Source organism: Neovison vison, chromosome 2 (assembly GCF_020171115.1).
Source record: "Neovison vison isolate M4711 chromosome 2, ASM_NN_V1, whole genome shotgun sequence".
Lineage (NCBI taxonomy): Eukaryota > Metazoa > Chordata > Mammalia > Carnivora > Mustelidae > Neogale > Neogale vison.
The window spans coordinates 68,354,261-68,377,700 of record NC_058092.1 but is presented as its reverse complement, the minus strand read 5'-3'; the positions used below and the strand labels follow the sequence as shown (position 1 = coordinate 68,377,700).

At 36.6% G+C, this 23,440-nt stretch overlaps 1 long non-coding RNA gene across 1 annotated transcript; it reads right to left on the bottom strand.

Moving 5' to 3' along the window:
• Positions 1-10,256: 10,256 nt before the first annotated feature.
• LOC122898751 lies at positions 10,257-22,417 on the bottom strand. The gene is made up of 3 exons (XR_006383044.1): positions 22,339-22,417; positions 14,968-14,970; positions 10,257-10,267 (listed from the first exon to the last, which is right to left on the bottom strand). It is a non-coding gene; the product is annotated as an uncharacterized LOC122898751 (long non-coding RNA).
• Between the last annotated feature and the right edge of the window lie 1,023 nt (positions 22,418-23,440).

Here is a 23,440-nt window from a genome sequence, read left to right as displayed (position 1 = left end):
TCTCTCCTTTGAATCCTAAGGCCATTGAATCCTACAAATTAAAGGTAAGACTTATTCTGGCCCAGGAAAAATTGGGGAACTTTGAGATTATGGTGAATTTGTTGAGGGTTCCCATTTATTATCACTGAAGCTTTGAAAGAGAAGGCTGTTCTTCCCAGTGCATTTCTGTTTACACACCTCCCCCCTACCTCATTTCCTACTGCTTTACCATGATGGAACAGGAAGACCCGGATTCATAAAACAAAGTAGACAAGTGCTGGTCAACAAAATAAAAAGAAGACGTGTTCTCTGAGATTTTGTTTATTTTACTTCCAACGAACTCACATGCAAAGAGAGAGCTGTCGAAGCCACCAGTAAATGATGTAGACGCTTAGCCAAATGGGAAAAAATGCCTTCTATGTCCTGTCTTGTGCCCTTCTGCTGTTTCCAATTTTTCTTGATTCTTATTTCTAAGCATACCATCCACATAAGTGAAGTAAACCACATTGGGCAAGAGCTTAAGTTAAATATCAAAATCGCTGCCTGCTGACCGTGAAAACTCACTCATGCTGAACATTTGTGGGTTATCAGGATCAAAGACTTCGATATTTATCAAAAAATTTAGCCCACCATGGTTTAGCCTTCATTAACTTGGTATGTATTTGAAGAATTCAATGGAATTAATGCAGGCCAAGCCTGCACTAAATTTTTTTTAACTTAGGAAAACCCTTATCCTCCTGAAGAGATGGGTATCAGTTTTTAAATATTGAGAAAGGGCAGGATAACATAAGGTTCACACATGCTTTGGTTGTCTGAATGCAACGAGCTCTCTGCAGGACTGAATTATGCTTTGCACATGAAGAGACACAAGAACAAATTTGTCTCTTATATAATGCTTCTAATGCTGATTTGAAGCACTATGGGAAATCAAACGGAGTCTAGACAACACAACTTTTCTGGTTCAGGTCCAAAATTATTTTAAATGAGGACAAGCCTCGTTGCAAAATCGTGGGCTGCAATAGATATCGGAATAAGCAGAGAGACTCTTCCAAAAAAATTTACTTACAAATCTATCCCCTGTAGAAAAGTCTGTATAATGGGGTGGTCCCTCCTGAACCAGAGACAAAGATAAGTTTACTTTAGAAAAAGGACCTCCTCATTTATGCTATCATTTTCTTGCTGCATACAAAGTGGTTAGATAGTCCATTATTTCATTTAAAAATTTCAATATTATGATCACTGGTGTGTTTATTGCCACTTACCATTTCAATGTATTTCTTACTCAGAAGCAGGAATATTTTATTAATTTACCTGTTGGGGAATATTGCTGGTGTGGGGGAGGGGGAGGGGAGGTTGGGGTGGAGAAAAAAAATAGTAATAATAATCAGAGATTATTTAAAATGCTAAAGAAAATTTTCCTAGATGATTTCTTGGTGTAAGAGAAATGCCTGAATCAGAGAAGGATAGACAGACAGAAGGAGAAAATCACACATTTAAATCAAGAATCTAAAAACTTCCCAGGCAAATATTTAGCATAACACTTATTATTAAATGATTTCAAATATGCCACCCCTATCTAACATGGAGATAAAAGATAATAAAAATTTTCTAGGAAGTATGCTTAGGAAAAAAATCATTTTCTGTAACTACTTTGCTTCTTTTATTTAATGTCCATTATTTGTATAACAAAAATCAAGATTTGCCATTTTCCCTTTAGGTGGAGTTATAATTCAGTGCTTTATTACTTTCAAGGTCAGTTTCTTTTCTACACCTCTAAGAAACACTATCTGGTAATAGAGTTGCTGGTGCATAGTAAGTATGCAAATCTATAATTATTTCAAAATGTCACTTAATTTCTGTAACTATAGAATCAATGTCATACAAGTTGCACCTGTGTTTTTTCTGTTAGTGCAAAGCATTCCTTGAGAACTAAGATATAAATAGCTGCAAACAATCACAGGTATCCATTGGTGAGAAAGTTTCACATTCATCTTAAAACAATGTTTTTCTGGGGCACCTGGGTGGCTCAGTGGGTTAAGCCGCTGCCTTTGGCTCAGGTCATGATCTCAGGGTCCTGGGATCGACCCCCACATCGGGCTCTCTGCTCAGCAGGGAGCCTGCTTCCTCCTCTCTCTCTGCCTGCCTCTCTGCCTGCTTGTGATCTCTGTCTGTCAAATAAATAAATAATAAAAATCTTTAAAAAAAAAAAAAAGAAAAACAATGTTTTTCTAAGTGTAGTCTGAGGATTACCTGCTTCAAATTCATTGGAAAGCAGAGGATGTTTAGCGAAACATTGGATCCTTGGTCCCTGCTCTTTTTTTATACTGTTGAAGTTTTAATTTCAACATGTAACAGAAATCTGGATTTTAAAAAGATAATTTTTTATTCGTATAGCTAACCTGACATATCCATATAGTTAAGATAACCATGAAGCAGGGACCATTACTATCCATTTTAGAATCGAGGAAATTTAGGCTCAGAGATACTGTGACTTATCAAGTTCACAGAGACAGCCAATTGTGGAGCTGTCATTTACAGCAGGCAATTTAATGCATTTTTCCTATTTAAATATTATAGGATGTTAAATCTGATTTTTACCTTAGTTAATGCCAAAGCTGAAAAGAAAAGCTTCTAGGTAACCCTTTATTCCAAACTTGGCTATGTTTCCATTGTCTGATTGGTAAGGGAACTGGTACTTGGATTTTTTTTTTTTTTTTTTTTTTGAGTCTGGGACACCATGGAAGGTAACCGACCCAAGATGGCATTGCTGGGTCCCCACCTAACCGAGGTTATCCTGCACTGGATGTGGAGAACCTATTAGCTCTTGCTTAGAAGCTGAAGATGAGTTTGAGCCCGAGTCTGAGCAGAGTACTGAGGAAGCTCCACTGGGCAGACCAAATCTCATATTTGTAGCCACAAAGGTCAACATTCCAACAGTGATGAGACAGAGGGCATTGCCAGTCAGTACTAATCCAAAATACTTGCAACACTCTTGCCTGATATATAACAAGATGTTTGCCTTCCTTTCCTCATCTCTCTTCCTTAACCCAACATCAAAAATTTAGGTGGAAGGGAGATGTGTAGTGCAGTGTATGCTTCTGTCTGTGTTCTTATTCCATGTGCCCAGAAACTCAATATCTGTTGAGAGAAGGAGAGCTTCATGAAGCAATACATGACTGAAGTTTAACCAACGTGAAGCGAGTTGTAATTGTCAAAAGCACCCTGAGAGTTCAAGGATCTCTCACTCTGGTTGAGGTCTCAAAATTCAATAAAGTGTGACTAGTAGGAGTGGTTGAGGAAAAATCACATTTATATTACCCTCCCTTTAATTAAGACTTGTAATAAGTTTATTTGAACTACATATTTCAAGTAGAATTTCTTTCTTTCTTTTTTAAAGTTTTTATTTATTTATTTGACAGAGATCACAAGCAGGTAGAGAGGCAGGCAGAGAGAGAGATGGGGAGAAGGAGGCTCCCGGATGAGCAGAAAGCCTGATGCAGGGCTTGATTCCAAGACCCCGGGATCGTGACCTGGGCCGAAAGCAGAGGCTTTAACCCACTGAGCCACCCAGGCACCCCTCAAGTAGAATTTCTTGATTATAATACCCAAACTTGTACTGAGAGTTTATAGTAAATATAGTAAGGTATAGTAAGAACTTCCAGAAATTTCCTAAAGGTTAGAATATAGGGCAGAGAGCTCGAGTTTATATGAAGGTATATTTAGGGTTATATAAGTGGCATTGAGAATCTGAAGATATGCTTTGGGTTTAAAATTGGAAAAAAATGTTTATGGACCTTTTAAAAAATAGATTATTTTGATGCTAGTCATCCATTATATACACATAGGCTTGGTAATGATTATTCATGCCAGGAAATAGGTCCTGATACCAAAGCCTCTCTATCACAGACTTTCTTCTTTTAGTCCAGCAATAAACTCTTTTTTTTTTTTTTAATTTGAGTATAGTTGACATACAATGTTACATTAGGTACAGGTATGCAACATAGTAATTCAACTTCTGTATACCTTATACTATGCTCACCAAAGTGTAGCTACCATCTGTCACCACACAACACTATTACAATACCGTTGACGGTATTCACTATGCTGGAACTTTTAGTCTCACGGCTAACTCAGTCCGTAACTAGAAGTTTATCTCTCCCACTCCCCTTCACCCATACTTCCCCTCCCCCAAGCTCCCTCCCTTCTGGCAACCATGAGTTTGTTCTCTGTACTTGTAGGTCTGATGGTGCTTTTTGTTTGTTTAATTATTATTATTATTTTTTTTTGTAAGATTCCATATATAGGTATGGTATTTGTCTTTTTTTTTGACATATTCTACTTAGCATAATGCATTCTAGGTCCATCCATGTCATCACAAGTGGTAAGATCTCATTCTTTTTACAGCTAAGTAACATTACATTGTGTGTGTGTGTGTATGACAACATCTTTATCCATTCATCTGTCAACGGACACTTGGGTTGCTTCCGTATCTTGACTCTCATAAATAATGTTGCGATAAACACAGTGGAGCATATATATTTTTAAATAAGTGGTTTTGTTTTTGAGGGGTCAATATCTGGTATTGAATTATTGGATGATATGGTATTTTTATTTTTACTTTTTTTGAGGAGACTCAGTACTCTTTTCTATAGTGGCTGTACCAACAATAAACTTGTTATATCAAGCCAAGGGGTCAATATTATGTTCCCTTTTTGTGTTGCACATCCAGTAATCTTTACTTACTGTCAAGGTTAATGCAGAACTGACCAGATAGAAGAGAAACTGGGTGCCAACTGCTTTATTAATAACCAGAACTGAGGGCCCCTGCAGCTTTAGAACTATCCATTTTGAATGCTTCCAACACACTCCTCTACACTTTAACTCCCCCCACTTGGTTTTCTAGAAGCTTTCTCCAAGAGCATTGCATTGTTCCTGTAAGAACATGAAGATGTGTATACAAATCTTGGGGTCACACGAAATGGCAAACATGAGTTGTTCAGTGAATCATTTAGCTTGGAATGGGAACACAACACAGCTTATCTGTGTATTAATTTTCCACTTAATTCCGTTGGTAGTGAGAAAGTTCATAACATTTATGCTGGTCGCTGACTCAAATTTGAATACTGCAGGAAAAAAAAAAAAGAGGGACTACCCCATAACCCTATGAAGTGTGCAAAGAATAGGAATGCTCACTATGGAGCTGGTGGAAGTGGCTCCAATTTACATTTCCATGAGTACTTCACAGGCCTGTGTAGCTAAACTGTAGCTTCCCTATTATTCACAGCATACAACACAGCTCCAGTATGAAGAAGCAGCAGGCTACCTATCTTTATTAAAAATGACACACTGGAATGTATCTGCAGTTGTTTGAATTGGGAGAGGGAGCCAAATTATTTTACCAGAAATCCTCTCTTTGGGACAGAATGTTTGCACATGTATATTGTTACAGCACTCGGGGATTGACAGAACACTTTGCTATTGTTGGGGACCCGTCTCATTGTTCAAGGAATGTGTCTGGCTGGCCATCTGGGACAGCTCATCACTTTATGGAAGACTTATTCCAAAAGTAAACAACAGGTCTAAGTGAGATCTTGTTTATTCACTTTACTTCTTGCTGTCCTGGGGTTTTTGAGTAGTTTTCATTTAAGAAGTCAGTAGACACAATTGTTTACTGATAAGCTCGGATGGGAGCAGAGTTTCAACCCAGTAATCTACAGCATATTATTGAGATGTGAATGCAAGGAGATAGAACCACAAGGATTGAAGTACCATCAAGAGACTAGAATCATTCATCTATTAATAAAAAATGTATTAATAGAGTTTCGGGGGGAGAATAACACATAAATACTGTGACTTTGTTAAATATTAGGGCCTAGGTTGAAAACAACTGACTAGCAATTTGGTAAACCTGGCAAGAGTTAGGGATAACATTTATAGACAATTTGGTGTGACATATTTTCCTGAACATTCTCAGAGGCAAGATACAAAATTTTGCTTCATTATCAAATTCATTTGATATTTTGCCTTATTTAGAACCATTTCCCTTGACCAGGGAATGTACTATCCTAGATTTCCATGGGCGCATTCATTTAAAAGCAGTTACTCAACAGATTCATAGGTCAAGCCAGTTAATCATGTAGCCAGTCTATGATTGGGGTTGTGGTGCTCACCAAGGTGGATTTTGAGGTTTTTAGACATGCTTGGCATAACATCACTTTCCAAAAAGAATTGCCAAGCCTTTCTCATTTGCTTAAAATACCCAAAATATATTTAAAGCTGTGTTTTAAAGGCATTAGTATGTGAACTCTATCTTTTAGAGGTAATGATATTTTAAATGTTGGGGAACTTCAAGACATTTCTACAGCCCATCTGCAGAATCCATGTCACCCTGGGCTCTTCTTTTCTCTCTTGCTGAAAGCTGGCAAGATTCAGCGAGTTTTCCTTTTTTTTAGATTAGCCTCTGTTCCCCACTCTATCTTTTGGGGTTTTGTTATCCACCAAGAAGGAAGGCAGAGGCTTGTGAAGTCAGGCCAGTTTGACCCTTTATTTACCTAACTTTGACAAAATCACACAGGCTTCTTTTGTTCTAAGGATTTTCCTGCTAATTCCTCTGGGAAAAATATTGAAGAGATAAAAATAACAAACGTGGGAAAGTGATGAAGGTTACAGACATTTACAAAGTTCTTACAGTTTTATTCCCTTGGTAACAGTTCTTGACTCTCTTCTGAAGACAGGAATTGAAAACTTCCCTTTGAATTCTGTCCTGTGATTTTATTTCTAAGAGCAGGGATAATCCAGTGTCACTCCCCCCTTGACCCATCTGTGGAGTAGGTGATACGCAGTCTTTTCTCCACGAGGCTCCTTGCTCACCATGAGGAAGGCTGGACGCAGATTCGGGTTTTTCAGATTTTTTCCCCATTAAACTGATCTTGATTCACACAGAATTACACGTTTCAGACACTTTCTCACAATGCGTTACATTTGACTATCGAAAGACTTGATTCCTTACCCATGCCAAATAAAGCATGTTGCTTTTCTATCTTTCTTTTTTTCTTTTTTTTTTTTAGTTCTATTTATTTATTGGACAGTCAGAGATCACAAGCAGGCAGAGAGGCAGGAAGAGAGAGAGGGGGAAGCAGGTTCCCTGCTGAGGAGAGAGCCTGATGAGGGGCTCGATCCTAGGACCCTGGGATCATGACCTGAGCTGAAGGCAGAGGCTTTAACCCACTGAGCCACCCAGGTGCCCCTGTTGCTTTTCTTTCAAGTTTTAACTGTGTTTTCCCTTGTTCTAGAGTTTCATATTTTAGTCATAGCCCCACACACTCTTTATTTTCATCTCTTCTCATAATGTTTCTCTTAACTTTTTTCTTAAGGATTTTTCTTGCGGTGTGATATCTCGGAATACAAATGATTCCAATTTATTACAAGGTCAGATTCCTCCATTTAGCGAACATGTATTTATCAACTGATGAGGGCCAGGGACTCTTGCTGTTGAGGACACAGCTGTGAACAAAGCAAAAATACTTTGCCCTCATGAAGGTTATCTTTTAGTGGGTATAGACAGACACTATACAAGGAAGCTAGGCACATAGTACATTAAATGGTGGTTAAGTATTTTAGAGAGTATAAATCGGGAAAGGGTAGAAATTGTTGGCTTGAAGGGGAGTGTTAATAATTTTGGGTTAAGTGACAGGAAAAACCTCATAGAAAATATGTATTTGAGTAAAGGCTTTAAAAAGATTAGGAAGAGTGTCATGTGGATATCTAGAGGAACAAAACCTGAGTATTAGCAATCTAGCTGCAAAGGAAGAAACAAAGCCAAAGCCCAGAAGTGGGAACATGCCCAGAATATTTGAGCAAGAGCAAGAGGTTTACTGAGAGTGGTGTAGAGCAAATGAGAGAAAGTTGAATAAACCAGAAGGATCAGTGATAATGCTTTTCCCCCATAGGGTTGCTGTTTTTTATTTTCTTTTTCTAAAAAAAGATTATTTATTTATTTATTTATTTGACAGAGAGAGAGAGAGAGAGAGAGCACGTAAGAGAGGGAACACAACAGAGGGAGTGGGAGAGGGAGAAGCAGGCTCCCCACAGAGCAGGGAACTCAACGTGGGGCTCAATCCCAGGACTCTGGAATCATCACCAGAGCCAAAGGCAGACGCTTAATGACTGAGTGACCCAGGTGCCCCTAAGGCTGTTGTTTTTTCTAATACACCCAATGTTTTGTAGGACATTTTGACAACAGCACATATAGTACAGTATCTTTAAAGACAATCTTCAAAGACATCAGTCCAAAGATTTACTACTCAGTCTTTGCTTATCAGAAATGCTATTTCTGGTTGAAACATTCCAATAAATAATAAAAATGCAAGATGTTTGTCCAATTCTTGCATTTCATCTCAGCAATCACACCAGAAAACATAACACAATAAAAAAACCCTAAAAATATATTGGCAAATCAGCCAACTAATGGATCCTTTGTGATTAAACAGCTGAGTACCTGTGAGATCCAGGGAGCTTAAAATATTTGCCAGGAGTACCTGAGAGTGAGGGCAACTCATTTTGTTAGTGTATTGTCATGATTATGAAAGATAAGCACTTTAGATCAGATTCACTTTAGGAAACTAGACCAATCAGAAATCTGTTATTTCTAAGAAAATAAAATCCATATTCAACTGACTGCAATAATAGAAGGGAATTTATTGGTTCACATAGAACTGAAAGGACTAGAAGGCTCAAGTTTCAGAGGTAGCTTCATAACAGTAATTTAATGAGAGCATCAAGGGGTACTTTTTGTTATTATTTCTCCCCCCATCTGAATCCTCTGGCCTCTGTGGGGCTGGTTTCATCCTCAGGTTAGCTGTCCTTAAGATGGACATTTGTCGGGGCACCTGGGTGGCTCAGTGGGTTAAAGCCTCTGCCTTTGGCTCAGGTCATGATCCCAGGGTCCTGGGATCGAGCCCCGCATTGGGCTCTCTGCTCAGCAAGGAGCCTGCTTCCCTTCCTCTCTCTGCCTGCCTCTCTGCCTACTTGTGATCTCTGTCTGTCTAATAAATAAATTAAAAAAAAAAAAGATGGACATTTGTCTGCAGGAGCTCAGAGGATTTTATATTCCCATGATGCCACCAAGTACAAGAGAACCAGTGATTTTGTCCCAGAATTCTCAGCGGACTTCTGAGGTTCAATGTGATTGATAGGATTAATTAATCCACTAATCTCCAAACAAATTATTTTAGCCAGAGAGATGCTATATGATGGGAGCCAGGAAATGAATCCAGATTCTCCTGAAGCTCATAAGCTTAGAGTAAGGAGTAGGACATGGTTTCCTCAAACTAAATTGAGGGAATCTTGCCCCAGGAAGGAAGAATATGACAGGAAGTAAGAAATGAAAATGTCCCCACAGTGATACAACACAGATAAATTGTCTTTTTATTCTCAGGATTTTGTACTGTCTGGTATATGGTAGGTGCTTATGTTGATCAACTTAATAAATGTTTACTGAGTGAATAAATGTTCCTGATTAAGAATATAAATGGACAAGACATAATAATCTTTGCCTTTGTATATTTTGTAGAAAACTTTGTATTCCAGAGTCCATGTTGAAACCTACATCTCAGCTATATCATTTTTAAGGAATGGTCTCTCTTCTGATCTTACCTTTAACACTCTCAATAGAATGATTTGGAGGATGAAACATGAATCTGGTTTGGAATAGAATTAAAGTACTCTGAGAGGAAAGGATTTCACACCTAGAGATGTATAGTGAAGTTCAGGTAAATGTTCTTTGCACCTGAAAAAAACAGAACAACTTTTCTTTGCCTTTTCCTCAAAGTCATAAGTCAAGTTTCACTTTCAAGAAAACTCTTCTCTTTTGCAAATTTCTCAGTTCATCAGGGAATCAGAGGACACTCAGAAGTTATGTCTTGGCACATTGCTAGATACCTTAGACACCTTGCTTCATTTAATTCTCACAAGAGTCTCATGAGGTAGTATAGAATAGAGGTTAAGAATCCAGATATTGGACTTGAACTGCCTGGGATCGCAGGCTGGCTCCTTCCCTTGCTAGCTTTGTGACCTTGGGTCTATTTAATTTTCTATGCCTCAACTTCAGCATTGGTAAATAGGGAATAATGGTTACCTCTTAAGTTCATTCTAAGGAATAATTGTGTGAGAATACGCAAAGTACTAAAGAACATGCCTGGAATATGGTAAGCATTTAATAAATACTATCTATTGCAGTAACGCTGGTGCTGCTCCTTCTTTTCATATGTAGAAACGGGGCTCTGGAAGTCTCAGGAACGCTATCAGAATTCCAAAGCTATAATGTCATAAAGCCAGACTCAATTACAGGTGTAGTTGACTTTGATTCCGCAGCTTCTTGTATCACACCCTGACCCTTCCAACACTTGTATTTTTACTGATGTGTGCTTACCACTTTCTTAATATTAAATTGTCCTCTCCATGAAATCCAGGCCTTGAGTATTCTTCATAAGTACCACAGGGCCCTCACACAAGGCTTGACACCCTGTGGGAGCTCAATATATACTGCTAATGTGTTCAGAGATGTCCTGCAGGGAATGCTCGCTCCGGGTTGGCAATAGATAAGACACCAGCACTAGACGGCATCCTTGAAAATGCACATCTTCACCTAGGAGGATGGGGCACAGCAGTCTTCTTCATTAGCTTTTGCTCATAAATATCGTGCCATAAAGTGATTTATCACATCAATTGCTTGTTAAGCAAATTGGGAGGGCAAAGAAAATCAGACTAAATTAAATAATAAAAAATTACATAATAAAAGGACATTTATGGGTTCACATATAGCTAGAAAACCCAGAGGACTCCAGTTTCAAGGGTGGGTTAATACAGCAATTTCATGATAGCATCAAGGATTGTTTTTACTGTGATTTTTTTTCCATCTGTGCACATGACAGGATGAGACCAGAAAAGATATATCATTATATGTGAACAGGGACCATAATGTTCACCAGGTCTGGTTAAAGATGGTACAGAAATGAGGGGCAGTTTGTATAGGGGGCATTAAAGGTTATGCAGAGAGACTGTAAGCTTCCTCTTATAGGTGAAGACTGCTACCCTTCTATTGTATTTTCATGATGGTTATAACTAAAGTCATAGGGAAAGCAGTCTGTTTTAGAAAATGTCTGAAAAAAAAACTTCAAAAAATTTTCAAAATTAATGGAAGTAGGATTTTAACTATTTAAATATTTTTTCCATATTTTCTTTTGTAATGCATATATTAGTTTACTTAAAATGAATTTGTGCATAAGAAATATAGCAATATTGAACTTTCTACCCAACTTAAATGGTCTAGAATAATTTTGAAAAATTTCAACTTAAAAATTCGTTTATATTTATTCATTTATATTTATATTGCTCTTCATTCATTTATATTTACATTGCACTATGTTGAGTTAATGAGGGTTTTTGAGGGGTCATATTGACATAAAACTCCATGAACAATGATATGAACAATGATACTATATATCCAGTAGAAGCAATTCTCAAGAATTGTAAGATGCATATTTAACGGGGAGACAGAACACACACACACACACACACACACAAGCATCAACCACATCACAAACAAAAACCAAAGATTCAATGAACTCAAATTTCCAGTCACTTGCCAATGAAATTAATTATATCAATATATTGCGCCTATTATAAAAGAATTTCAGTCAAACTGAGTCATGTAACAGATAAAATGTAACAAGTTAAAATAATTATTGTATTTTCAATCTTAAGAATTTTGTTTTAAGCCAGAAGAAAATGTTATTCTATATGTTTATGTACATGGGTGTATGTACATACTGTTAAGTGATTATCCAAAGCATATTTAACAACATGATTTGTGGTAACAAGACTGAGCTAATTGCATTTCAAAGAATACATTTGATCTCTCAATGCATGTATTTTCAGTCTCCAATATTTAGAAGGAAGTTTAAAGATGAAGACATATCCAAAGACGCCCCTTGTTACAATTGTCAGAGGATTCTGGCAATTTAGTAGGATCTAGAACATTTTGCAGTAAATGATCCAAAAGGAGAAAGCCAGATTAGTCTGATCTCTCACTGTGCTAAGTTTGATCAAATTAAGCTGCATAACTAACCCAAAATAGCTAGCTAGGGAGATGGGCAGTAGGGTAAAAAGTCAGAAATAAAAGAATAAAGAATTCCCACAAGAAAAAAAATATGACCTTTTGTCTTTGGAATTAGGGCACTTGCCAAAAAGGAGACTGCTTTTGAATAGAATCTAATTCAGAGCATTGAGTTTCATAAAATCCCTTTGTCAGCATGTTAGTACTTTATCTATTTTGTCTATAAACAAAGAGAGAATAGAACATTTTAATGCTTTCCTAACACTATTCTGATATGTAAGAATTATTTTTACTTCTTTTATTTTGGAAACAATTATACTGGATAGAAAATTTTTGGAAAAAAAAACTGAAGCAGATCAGCATTTGGTTAAACCTATTTTCCTTTGTATTCTACATTCTTAGGTTTATAATAATTCTATTTTTAATCCTCAGGAAATTTGGTCCATGGCACATTACTCTTGCAATTCTCATGCTCTAGTTTCTTTTCAGTCTGTATAACTCTCTCTCTCATTCTACTGAAAATAATAAAATATATTGATATTTATAAATGCTTACTGTTGTAGAAGTTCAGAACAAGTTAGCCCACGATGTGCCACTTTGGCTGGAAGATTATTTCAAGCTAAAAACAATCAAGGCCCAGAAAACTCAGGAAGAAACTTTGATCTTCTCTCTACCTGCCTAAAAGGATTTAGATAAAGCTCCTGCTCCAGGAAGAGAGCTATCACCATAAATAGCTACATTATAATGTGAAGTAGGGGTAGTAGACAGGGAGAAATTAAGCAATGTCTGTTTGTTAAAATTCTTTCCTATGTCGCATTGTTTCTGAAGGGGCCAGCAAATGTTTGTTTACCAAACATTTACTCTTTTTCATCTTCCTGTAAGTTGCTTTTCTTCCCTTTGAAATCTTAGATGCTTAGTCTTTTTAGTTTAAAATGATATATATATCTCACTTTGCATGATTGTCTTTTAAATCTCATGTTTATGTGGATTCCCAGTACCTATTCAATTAAATTTTATTTCCTCCTGCTACTCTTTCTCATGTCAATTTAATTCTTAGACCAGGCAGAAGAAGGTTGAATGGTATAGGTAAATTTTTTCCTCCCCAACAGGTTTCATGCAGGATATAAAAAAAACAGCTTATGAGAGAGGAGAAATCCTACATGGGTTCATATGCATCCCAGGCTTTCTCATGGCCATTGGCACAAACTTTCAGGATCCACTCTGCCCCTTTGGTTGGTAGGGCACTCAGGAAATGGGGATCTTGGAACACCCAGAGTGGAAATTGGTTGCAGTCTGACAAACCTATCTCAATTCTTAACTGTGAATGAATTTTGGAGAATACAACTATAGATTTTATCCTGAGCAAATTTCAATTTTTGTTTTACTCCTTCAAGTTGAATCAGAACCATGAGGTACTTGAAATGGAATCCTTAAGACCTAGGTGACTTAAACTGTTTTGGAACTGTACCACATTGTGAGTATTTTCTGCTGAAGATTAGTATGAAAACACCCAGGTCTGAATAGTGTCTTACCAGCTATAAAATTAGAGTGGGATTAGAGATATGGACCTCATTTCATCTTGCATGTATTGAAATGGTCTAGAAACTCTCTGTGCCTCTATAGCCCTGAGCCGGTGTTGTCATGATCATTCAACAAGAGTTGTTAAAATGGCATGAAGGCAATTATACATAAAATAATTATATTCATGTCTTTTTTTGTTTTGCTTTGTTTGGGGCCTTAAAAATATGCAAGAGCCAACAAGCAAGATAGACCCACAAGCTTATTGTGAACTAAAGCCCCAAATCAATATTCAATGCTTGCAAGTCTCCTATCTATTCAGTTCTCAGCTTTGTGTCTCTCTTTTGCATGGTTATAGCTTTATTTATTTAGTTAGTTGTTTACAGCTACTTTATCTTCAGATTTTTCTTATTCAATACAAATTGCATTTAAATGTACTGAGCTAATCACTAAATGTACTTTGTGGAAAAGAAAGCCTAACCAGGAACATCTGAGGCAGTGACAGCAAAACAATACAATCATTTATTTAAATGAATTAACCTAAATGTTTTATGCATAAAAAGTTCAATAAGTTATAAATCTCAGAAGTTAGCCTGTGTTTATCAGAAATTTAAGGGCCTTTTATCCTCTGCAAAATATTTCTATCTAAATCATGGTCGTGACATTTCATTTAAAATAAAAGGAAGGCTCTGAAAAATCCCCACAATTTCCCTATTTGTAATCAGGAATACTGATTAACACAAGTTCAGTTTTCCATTACAGGGTAATACAATGATAAGATAAAGCTTCAATTTCAAGGTTGAAATAATACTGCTTAATTCTACTGTGTGTTTTCACCTTGATTTTTTTTTTTTTTAAACTGGGGTAGTTACATTGCAAGTAATTAAGATGCTGCAACTGTCTTTGAAGCCCCAAGAATCTAATCACTTATACAAAAAAGGTTTTATTCCCATAAGTTAACTGCTGGCAATTGCAGATGTTTTTGAGCAATTTTACATTCCAGACTTCTGCCACACCTCCTGACTAGAGAATAGGATGAACTTTGCTACTTAATGTCATCCACAATTTTGTTAAAGAAAACCAATTCACTTTTAACTTCACCTAGACTTTAGCCACTTTCACCAAAGCAGTATATAGTAAAATGATTTTTATTGATTTTTCCATAGAAAAACAGAGCTTTCTAAACATTGAGCTCCATTTTTTTTGGTAAGAAAACAATCAGGATTTGTAGCCATCCCCGGTTAAACCTGTTAGCCCAGATAATTCTCCATTTACACTTTTCTTTCAAATCCCTCAACAGACAAGCTGCAAAACAGAAGTCCATAAACAATCTTTCCTCTAATATTCTGCAATACCTTCTTGATATTTTTTTTTATTCCCCCAGAGGAGATATCTTTATTTTGGACAGAAGGTCAAGAATTTAACCTCCTTGAATTTATACAGTGGAAGTATTTCCATCTGTGACAAATGGATAGAACCAATTAACAACCAAAGAGAGCAGAGAATTATTGAAAAGCAGTTTTACAGTTGACATCAGAGATGACTTGAGAACAAGATGGCAGTCAAAATTTACCATACATAGGACCCTTTCTCACACATTCCTGAAAGAATTGAGGGACATTTTGAGGTAGACCTTGAAGATAATCAGATGTCACACAGGAGGTAGTTGCCCAACTCAACAGATTGTAAAATATAATCTTATGTCAAACAGGTATAACTCTTAAAAGGCTAGTGTACTGAATATTTATGGTCATTTTGACATGATCATGGTTTGACACTAGAGAAACTTCTGTTACTACTATTCAAATACATGTACTGGCACACAAGAAATTTATATTTGACAGCTCAAGTGGATGGAAGGAGACTCAAAACCAAAGCATCTGCCTCAGACATGGTGTGGGGTAGGAAAAATGATTTTCCCTTTCCTCTTCTAGGTTCTTGACTAAGACATGCCTGTAATTCAGAGAGATTAACAGGAGGAAAAGAAACCAGTTTAATAACATGTGTACTCCCTATAGACATGGTAGATACCCAGGAAAACTGAGTAACTCCCCCAAATGGCCTAAGCCATTACTTTAAGTATCATCTCTAGCTGAATAAATGGATGTTGGTGGTGACGTGGGCAGTTTTGAGAGTTTACCAGGAAACTATATATATAGTAAACAAGGGTAATGTTGTTATGCAGAGTTAGATCCTTGCTTTCCCCTTTGAAAAATTTCTAGAGATTTAGGCACTCTTCTTTTCTTGTTATAGAGAGGGTGATTTCTCTTATAATTTTAAATGTCCCTTACAAAGAAATAGCCTTTGCTTTGTTTTCAGAGCTTCTCTTGTGTCTGCTGTTTTTTAAAAATAATTGTTGTGTCAAAGAGGCATATTTTGACAAAATATGCTCCTTGTCAGCAGGCATATTTAATGCATTATTACAATGGATACACTACAGAATACTATCAATAATTTGTTGACCTGGAAAACACTGATGAGCTCAAAAACGAAATAGTGTGTTTTTAATGATATTTACTTTGTATAGCCCTTAGATACGTCAATGGAATGACAAGGAAACAAAACAAAGAACAGTCAAGTCAAATTAAAAGTAATTATTTGATAGAAATAAAATTTAGGACTTCCAAGCACTTGAAAAATTATATAATTTCCTAAAATTATAATATTTTCATACATTAGTTCTAATTATCTAAAGTCTAAAGAAGCAGACAAAAAAAGAAATACAACCTTGTCATGAAATTTCAGTCTCCTGTTGCAACAAAAGTCTCTTTATTTACCAGAATAGATGAATATGTAATGTGTTTGTTGAATGCAAATACATGTTGATTGAATGCATGAGTGACTGAATGAATGAGTTAAATATGTAGAGGAGGAAAATCTGTCCTCTACCCTTCTAGGTTCTTTCGGCTGTCTTATTAATTAAATTGACATAAGACAGATTAACAGGAGAAAAACAAATTTAATTGCATATGCACGAGAGCCCCACAAAGACATGAGAGGCTCAAAGACAGTCAAGTAGTTGAGGTTTATATGACACCCTGAGCTAAGGAGAAGCAGGTAGGGATCTGAGACTTAGAAGGGAAGGAAGGATTCACTGGAAGATGAGAAGAGCAAATATTTTGTAAACAAATGTTTGTCATGCCCTGCAGAGATAATGGGACACAGAGAAAAATTTGAACGAACAGGCCCTGCTGAGCTCCCTACAGTTTACTTCATCTAGCTCTTTGTAGTAATCTCTGGTGATGGCTGTCTTTCTGGACAAGTTTCTCTATTGACATGCTTAGAATCAGTTAAGGGGAAGGTAAAAATCTCTTCCTGAGTATTTTTGGCCTTGATAATTTTTAGTTCAAAATAACCCACATATAAAAGTGGCACATTTGGGGGATGCTTATTCTGAATCACTTCAGATACCTTTCTGTTAGTCCTATGAAGATTGTCTAGCCTCTTGAGTGGTACTTTCTGGTATTATCAAAAGGAAAACCAGAAGAATGTTGCCCCCTCCAGCTCTAAGTGGCAAACCTGTATGAAATATTTATTTCTGTGTTATGTTTATTCATCTTGATGGGACCCCAAAATAGCCCATGAAAGATTTCCAAATTCTATTTGAAGATTGTTGAAGAATTAAATTTGAGGAATGTTCTTTACAACTTCTGTAACAACAACCCAAGTGATAGTAAACCCCAGATTTCACCAATCCTAGAATTTACTATATTTGACCTGTCATTCGACCTTCATTTTTATATGAATGGCTCAATTGGCTGAAGGTTCTCAAAGACAAAATATTTCAGTGAGTTCACAGGGCAAAAGACAAAAGAGAAATTGGCCACTAGAATACTAGAATACTAGTATCTAGAAATTGGCCCCTAGAATACTATCTTACAGACTTCTCAATAAATATCATCTTACAAAAGCAAAAGTGGAGCAAGTACAACACAAGAGGGTAAATAGAGGAGGTAATTGGGAGTTTCAGTTTCAAATTCTGAGTATTTGGTACCATAACAAATTCAATTCACATTTTAGCAGGAGAGTCTTGAGAATACCACTGAGAAGAAAAATCTATATTTTCAACATCGATCTGTGTAAATGTTTGAAAACAATATTTAACAATATATTGGAATTATATTACTCAGCTACACTTTTTCATGGTCTTGGACTTACTGGCCAGAAGGATGAGCTGGCTGTCTTGGATATGATTCTGCTTTAGGTAATAATCCTTATGAGAAGTTGAAATAGAAGCAGAAGCATTCAATTCTGCTGTTATTCTCCATGAATGCTTTGATGCTGGAACATTGAGGAACAATCCTCACATTGGTGTTCTGCATAATTAAAAATATCTACTACACATTGACTGTCATAGCTGTTGAAATTTGAGAGTAGTTGATAGGCCAAATCACACCTGAGTTGGCAAAGAAAGATTCACCTCAAAATGAAAGTAAATTTAGTATAAAATTTAGCCTTGAAATTTGTACCAGTTCCCTTCTAAACTCATTGTACGTGACAGACATTGTGTCATTATACAAATACACCCCAACATGTCTCAAGTTTAGTACGGCCAGGGGAACATCCTTTCCTTCATTTATTATGTTGAAATTTGAATATTGCTGTTAGCTTGTCTAATAGCTTTGATCATGGGTACCATAGAAATAGATGAATAGATAGAAAAATGGATTGAGTTAAGTGTTCATCAAGCTTTATGTTTGTTCTTGTTGAGGATCCACTAACCCACTAGTTTTCTACTTAAGCTTTTTTGTTGTGTTAAGTCTCCATATTTTTTAGTGAATGACTATCCTTCCAGACCCAAGACATCACTATTTCAACTAGAACACAGTAAAATGTCTGTGAACAAAAGGAACAGTGGAGACTCCCATGTAATTGATCCCTATTTATTTTTAAAATAATCAATAGTTGTTTGCAAGTAATTGCACAGTATAATCTGTAAGTAAGGTAAAACTGAAAACACACATCTGAGTTATGAGGTGGACTAATCTGTTCAAATTAGGGGACAAATTACAAATAATCCTGAAACATCTAGTTTTGGTAAATTATCGTTGTGACTCTCGCAAGGTTAGTTTTGTACTACATATTCGGTGTGAATCTCAAAAAAAGAGTAAACTTCCTTGAACTACTGAACTACTATACTGATTGAAGTTAAGTACTACATTTCTATAGAAATCAATGAAGCTAATCACACAGGCACAGTTCAACGTTTCCCATTCAGCAGTCTTGAAAATACTTGAATATCATAATTGGTCTGCAGCTGAGCACATTTGGTCTTCAGATCTAAGGGGGATGAAGTATCCTTCTCAATTCACCATGCAAAAGTGCATAATGAAAAATTTAAATCACAGAGCGGTATGGTTATTGTTGCTGAAGGGACTACTCTCGAAATGGTTGCAGAGGGCTAAAGTCTCTTGTTCCTACTACTTTTTAAATGGATAAGACTGAGTACTGCAAACATCCTAATTATTTGTAAGTATACAATGGGTTTAAAACTGGAGCTTTACCTTTTTGGAAAAAAAAAGAAATGACTTTTTTCAGTAAAAGGACCTCAGGTATAATAACTCATGGTTTTAAGGGACATGATAGGGTAAGGCATTGTTCTAAACACTTAATCCAGCATGTGCTCTGAAAACAATAGTTATCTTATGAACAAGACAGTATTGTTGTTTCTGCTTTTCAGATTAGAAAACTGAGATATAAGGCAGCTTTCCAAGTGTACAGTGAGAGCTGTCTGACACCCCTGGACTTGAGTTTAGAAATGCAATCCTTTCTCTAAAGTGGCCAAACAGAATTATCAATGTGGGAAGTGTTCTGTTTGTAAGAGGGCAGAAAGGTGTATCCTTTGTGTATTGCTGCTTATGGGCAAAGCATGTGAATAAAGTGCAAGTGGGCAAAGCAGAAAACCTTGTTTTGAGTCAGTGTCCAGGTCTGGTTTATGCCTCAAATTACAGTAGTACCACTAATGTAAGCAGATTTTAACTTTCTTTCCTTTCTTGGTTTTTAATCTACAAAGTTAAGATATGTCTAGCTTCTATATGTTACAAGAATATTGAGAATCTATCTTGCACTTAAAGAACATATTAATGCATGGCTTTGACTATTTCAAGACAGCTGTTTCTCAAAAGGGGAGTCCAATTCTTCTCCCTGGAAATGTCTCTGCAGTGATGTTATCAGGGAGTCTGGAGTCCTGAAAATGGCCATTCATGCATGTTTTGAGAGAAGGAAAAAGGAGAGGAAAGTGTAATACTTCTTATAAAAGGTAAGATAAGCCCCATGACCCCAGTATTTCAAAGCAATGTTTCAACTATGGCTGCAGAATATAGAGTATTTGGGAGTCCCACACTACCACAAAGAAAATCAGTTCCACTTGCTGTCCATCCACTTAAAGAGAAATGCTCTACCTTATTGAAATACTTGGTTTTCTGTCCACAACTAAAATTTGGCAAGGACATTTTTCACAGCTTGTGAAGGCTGACACAGGCAACTAAATTGACTTTTAGGGGAGGGGAGGTAAAAGTGCATGTAGTTACAAACATAAGATGTGTCTGCTCTAATATGCTTTCTGTCAATTCCTATTATCTCTGCAAATCAACTCCTTCCTGAGTGGCCCAAATCCTGTCGTGGCATTTCCACTTTCCATTCACCAAGGCTCAGTAAACTAATTCACTTCTCAACAAATATTTATTGAACGTCATTGTTGTCTCTCTCTTTTCCCTTGCCCCACATTTCAATCAATTGTCAGGTCAGCTATCTCAAATCCTTTTTGGAATGAAATTAAGTATAAATAAATTACAAAACAAACAGACAACATCAAATCACTCAATCTTATTGAATCAGTCCCTCCAACTATTCTATAGACTCTATTTTTTTCTTAATTTCTACAAAAAAATAAAAATTATGAAGAAATTCTACAGCTCTTTGAAAATCCACCCAGAGTCACAGTTCTCAGGAAGCTTTTTAAAGTAAATTCTTCCTCTCACCCCATTTATCACATCTCTGTGTTGACTCATTCTTTCTGCATAAATTTAGTCCAATCAAACATGTGGGTTTTTACTAAGACATCACTATTTCCATGAACCTTTCCTCAATTTCCCCAACTGAAGTAATTCTTTTCCTGAGTGTCATTATCTCCACTCATATTATAATGAATTTTGTTTTTCTACTCGTAATGATTGATGCATTTACCTTACTACAGATTTGTAATTTTCTTAACAAGCATTTTTTTTATGGAATCCCAGAGATTATATTCTAGAGCAAAGTAGGAGGTTAATGATTATTTTTAAATTAATTCTTTCTTCTTAACAATTTTCTATTTAAGGTGAAAGAAGAGTAAATTCTCACTAATATGTAAATGACTTAAAATAATCCTCCCGGAAGTGCTGAAATTAAAAAAAAAAAAAAAAAAAAAGCCACAATAGACATTTGTTGTTTAGTTTCAAAGTATCTATCTCCCTTCTTGTGATAATGGCACTTAAATTTATGTGGCAAAACCTCAGTTCTCTTCAATTATTCTTTTGAGCGGAGCTTATTCCTACTACTTCTGTTCCAGGGGTAGGGCATAATGCATAAATCTGATAAGGGGAAAACAAAACAAAACAAAAACCCCAATTCTGATAAATGGGACATTTTGTTATTCCTTTGGTCAGATAATAGCCCTCTGATCAAGTTAGAGACTATTGTATTCACTGGAACTTTTGCTGGGATTGCTAAAGAGGCAGGTGGTATTTGGGCACCTGCATGGCTTAGTTGGTTGAGCAACCAATGCTTGATTTCAGCTCAGGTCATGATCTCAGGGTCCTATAATCAAGCTCGATATTAGTCCTGCTGGACATTATCTCCCACTCCCTCTTCATCTGCTTCTCCCCAGCTCATGCTCTTGCTCTCACATTCTCTCTCTAAAATAAATAAATGAAATCTTGAGAAAAAAAATAAAAAATCCAGGGTATCTTTTTCATAAGACTCCAGTTGGAAGGGCTCCTCGGTGGCTCAGTGGGTTAAGCCTCTGCCTTCGGCTCTGGTCATGATTTCAGGGTCCTGAGATCGAGCCCTGCATCGGGCTCTCTGCTCAGCAGGAAGCCTGCTTCCCTCCCACCCCCCGCCTGCTTCTCTGCCTACTGGTGATCACTGTCTGTCAACCAAATAAAGAAAATCTTGAAAAAAAAAAAAAAAAAGACTTCAGTTGGAGAGGAATAGAAACTGGGCTGTCAAAACCATTTTCCACCATACCTAACAATGCAGTCAAGATTAAAAATGGTGGGGGCACCTGGGTGACTCAGTCAGTTAAGTATCTGACTTCGGTTCATATCATGATCCCGGGATCCTGGGATCAAGCCCCATCTTGGGCTCCCCACTCAGAGTGGGGTCTGCTTGTCCCTCTCCCTCTGCCCTTCCTCTTGCCTGTGCTCTCTCTCTCTCACAAATAAATAAATAAAATCTTAAAAAAAATAAAAAAAGATAAAAATGGTCAAGCAGAGAGTAGCACTGGGTTATGTTGCTCTATTCTGGAGCTACCCTGTCTAAAGTCATATGTAAGCCTGGGTATTTCAGTTATGTCAGCCAATAAATTATCTTTACAGCTCAATAAAGTTTGAGTCAATATATTGATTAGCATTCATTATAGAAAATGGGAACCACAAGGTAGTTTAAGCAGAAAAAAATGTAAAAGAGTGAATTAAGTACTTACAAAATGATTGGAAATCCCAGAGTATCAGACCTCTAGAAAAGACTTCCAGAGCACTGCAGAATTGTCTTGCCAGGGAGTCTCTAATCTTAACTACATCCAGCGTTTGGAGTGAGGAGAACTCATAGTTTAAGAACACAATGCAGGAGTTAAAAATCTGGCAACAGGATCAATAAGCCTCTCACTCCAGAATCTTCTTCTGACATCATCAAAACTAGAGCCTGCATACAGGAATGTGGTACTTGCCGTCCATCCTGCCATCCTGCCAGCCACGACCAAGAGGGCTAGAGGTAATGCAATGGAATGCAATGGAATACTTCTTCATGACCTTGCTGACCTACAAAAAGAATAAACATTAATAGCACATGGTTCTGCATCCTTCCCCTCTTCTTATTGTCTTTTCAGTATGTCTACCTGCAAGAAAGCCTGGAAAGTGTCGTTTTTAGCTTTCAACCATTACCATAGAGAAAGGTACAACAGAAAGGGGTGAAAGGAGAAGATGCTGTCAATTGATCCCAGAGAGTTTGAGGAGGGTTTCATTCACTTGAGATTAAGATTCTTGGCTAGTACAGGAAGCTCTGGTTAACATAGGTGAATATCTATTTTTAAAAAAATATATTTATTTTTTTACTTTTTATTTATTTATTTATAATTTAATTTTATTTCTTTAATTTCTATTTATTTATTTCTATTTTATTTATTTATTTTTATTTTATTTATTTATTTCATTTCATTTCTTTTTTTTTTTTTTTTTACTTTTTATTTATTTATTTTAGAGAGAAAGAGAGAGCGTGAGTGGGGGAGGCGCAGAGGGAAAGAGAGACTCTCAAGCCGACTCTCCTGCTGAGCACAGAGCTGGACACAGGTCTCAATACTACAACCCTGAGATCATGACCTAAGCCAAAATCCAGAATCGCACACCCAACCAGCTGAGCCACCTAGCTGCCCCTCACAGATGAATTTCTAAATGATAGAATTTCAAGGAGTATAATCCAGTGCAAATAGTTCTTTAAAATAGAAAAAAAGTACCATGAATTATGTGGCATTAATGTCTTAAAATGCAATGTCAGGCACATCATAAACCTTTGGATAAATATTGTTGAGATTTTCAAAGAATGAGGACTCTCTTGTTTCATTCAATGACATCT